Genomic DNA, 3,104 nt, shown 5'->3' with positions numbered 1-3,104 from the left:
TGTTTCATAAGCGTTTGACTCACTGCGCATGCCTCGCCTTGATTTTACTCTCATGGTGCGTTCAGGACACAGTTGTTTGTCCACAGACACAAGATTTTTTTTCTTTTTTAAATCGGTATAAATCGACTGATTATTCTCTTGATAAACATATTCCCACGGTCCACGCCGTGGTAGGCTTTAATATCATTAATATCACTAAAGACAACAATTACTACTATTATTTTAAAGCAACAAGTAGACTGTACATATCAGAATATCGTCTGTCTTTTGACCATTTTTATCGATTTTGTCGCAATTCTGTGATGTTTTAAACACATTTTTCTGTAATGACACTGCAAACATGACCCACGGCAAAAACAAGGCGGAGTGATTGCATTTTCCAGTCGACTGTCCCCTTTAAACGCAGCCATACATTAGTTAAAAGCATATTATTCGACATTACACCAGACAGTGAACGTAACACCAGTCTCGAGATGAACGGAAACGACGACGTGCTTCGACTCGGCTGTTCCCATTGGTCGCCGTATCTTCACATGTACTATGCCGGGTCACGTTTATGAGGCATGGAGATGCAGAAGTTCATTCACACGGCAACAAGTTACAGCAACCGAGAGTCAATCAAAGTATGAAAAGCATTGGGCAGTTTTAGCTTATGTTATCTTTACAGAAATAATACTTTAGAACAAATTCGACTTTTCACTCACAGTTTTCGAAATATAGGGCGAATTACATAATGTGTTACATACCACTAAAAAACAAACTTCAAGAAAAAAAGAAAAAAACAGTCCAACTTGTTGGGAAAAGGCAACTGTACAGAAGGGGTGGACAGCGTGAGCCTAAAATTCATCAGGATATTGCAATATATGTCATAATATTTCACACAAATTCCAAATAAAAGTGTTTGTTTTGATATGGATCAATATATAGTTCACTAAACACATATTTATGATGCAGACTTAATCTATGAATTAAAAAACATACAGAAATAACTCATTATAATGAGTTTGAGATATACAGACCAAAAACACTCAGTTTGGTTATTAGGTTAATTGGACACTCATAATGGTGTGAATTTTAGACAGAATGGTTGTTTGTCTCTATTTGTTTGCCGTGGGATGGACTGGTGGCCTGTCCAGGATGTACCCCACCGTTCACCCTATGTCAGCTGGGATTGGCTCCAGCCCCCCTGCTAGCCTCATGTGGAGGATAAAGCCATAGACAATGATGTCATCATATCCTGTCAAAGTATTTATATCTATATACATTTTTGGCAAGTGACTCCCTGTAAACAGATTGCTGAAGATCCAGTTGAAGATCCCCATAAAGAGTCTTACTGCATTTGCCATTCTTATCTCAGCGTCACTTGCTCATGTAATGCCAACCCCTATGAATAATCATCAGACTTTTCGTCATATTTAATGTGTTTTGTTCCTCATTCACAAAAAATGTGAGCAGATGCTGCTCTTTATAATAAATAAATACACAAGCAAATAAAAGGCAAATCGAAATGTTTGTTGAAGCAGAATAAAATAGACAACAGCATGTGCTCCACTGCCTCTTTTCATTTCCATTAGGAAGAAGATAAGCATTAACTTGTGCGGCCTTCATCAAAGTACATTCAGAGCGACCCAGATACTGAGTTTGTTTACTTGCGTTACTTAAGTGTGTGTGGGTGGGGCGGGGGGGGGTTCATTTTTGAGTAACCCCTGAAGGTGCTGCTGGAGGCTGGAGAGGCTGACGTCTTGCCTCAAGGACTTGTGAGATTACTTCTGCCAAAACAGCAAATCCTTTTGTCAGACTGCGCTGGGTAGAATATACAAGGTATTATTTTATGACAAAGCGTTGTAATTTACCTTTCTTTTTTTTAATAAATAATAAAAACTGGTTTTTCAGTTAGGGTGGATTACACATTTTTTGAGAACTGCAACATGGGATATTATCATGACACAGGAGGTGCAGTGTTACTGTATATCTTTGGCTTTCTAGCTTACAGTGAAAGACAGCCTTGAAATAAAGGGGGGTCCTTAGTCAGTCAGCCCCTGCACAGTTGGGAGGCCTCCTACGCTGCTACTTTCAAACGTCACGGATGGTAAGAATCAAGGCTGGGAATAGAAATAGACTCATCATCATGCCAGGCCACACTGTCATCAGCCATTCTGTTGGAAAATATTATGGTCTAAACACATGGTGAAGGTCATTCGGCCACATGAAATTTCAAGTGTTTCCTGTATATGCTAATGCTTCCCCGACAAAATGAGACACCTTTGTTTCATGAATATGGATGTTTAACATTTAAACCAGGACACTAGTGCCCCAAATGGCTGCAAGATGGAGCCGAGTGAACTTTGGTGAACATGTCTTCTGCCATATAAGGTAGTTTAGAAAGTAGATTAGAGTAGTAGTAGATCTAAAATGCCTTGATTGTTCAACGCCTATCCTATCCATCCATCCATTTTCTACCACTTTATCGTCCACAGGAGGTTCGTGGGGGGTGCTGTGCCAATCTCAGCTGACATAGTGCGATAGGCGGGGTAAACCAATTGCACTACCTAAGAGAAAGTATTCATCTATGGGCCACTTGTGGAGGACATACTTGTTTTGTACCTGAAACAAGACGTAGAAATTTGTCAGGTAAGAATTCATTGAGTGTTTGTTTTAAGATCAACACCAAACAGAAGGTTCCCAAACTGAGATGTTCTGGAATGATCTGCCCAGAACAGTCATACACTTATTGTGTGGTTACTTAAGAACAGAGTAACAAAAGCTCCAGGCAGCAAAGTTATAGTCATTTTTTTCAGGGGTAGTGCATGTGGATGGCTGAGTCACAGCCAAATTGGACACTTGCCTTCCTCCAACACAAAAATAGAAACCTACACATTGTGCACAGAGACAGAAAACCCATGCTGATATACAAAATGGATCAACTGACTCATCTTCAAACTGCTTTGTTACATTTGTTCAACAAATAAATCTCATTATTTCTTGTTTGTTGTTATTTTGCTGTTTCTTCATCAGTCTCTGATGACTGGACACACTGTGTCCTCTAATGTTTGTGGGACATTTTGCTGTTCTGGTCTATGTTGAGAACATCACAGCCTTGCAGT

The sequence above is a fragment of the Solea solea genome, chromosome 11 (assembly GCF_958295425.1).
Source record: "Solea solea chromosome 11, fSolSol10.1, whole genome shotgun sequence".
In the NCBI taxonomy this organism is placed as follows: domain Eukaryota; kingdom Metazoa; phylum Chordata; class Actinopteri; order Pleuronectiformes; family Soleidae; genus Solea; species Solea solea.
Note: the sequence above shows the minus strand (reverse complement) of the source record.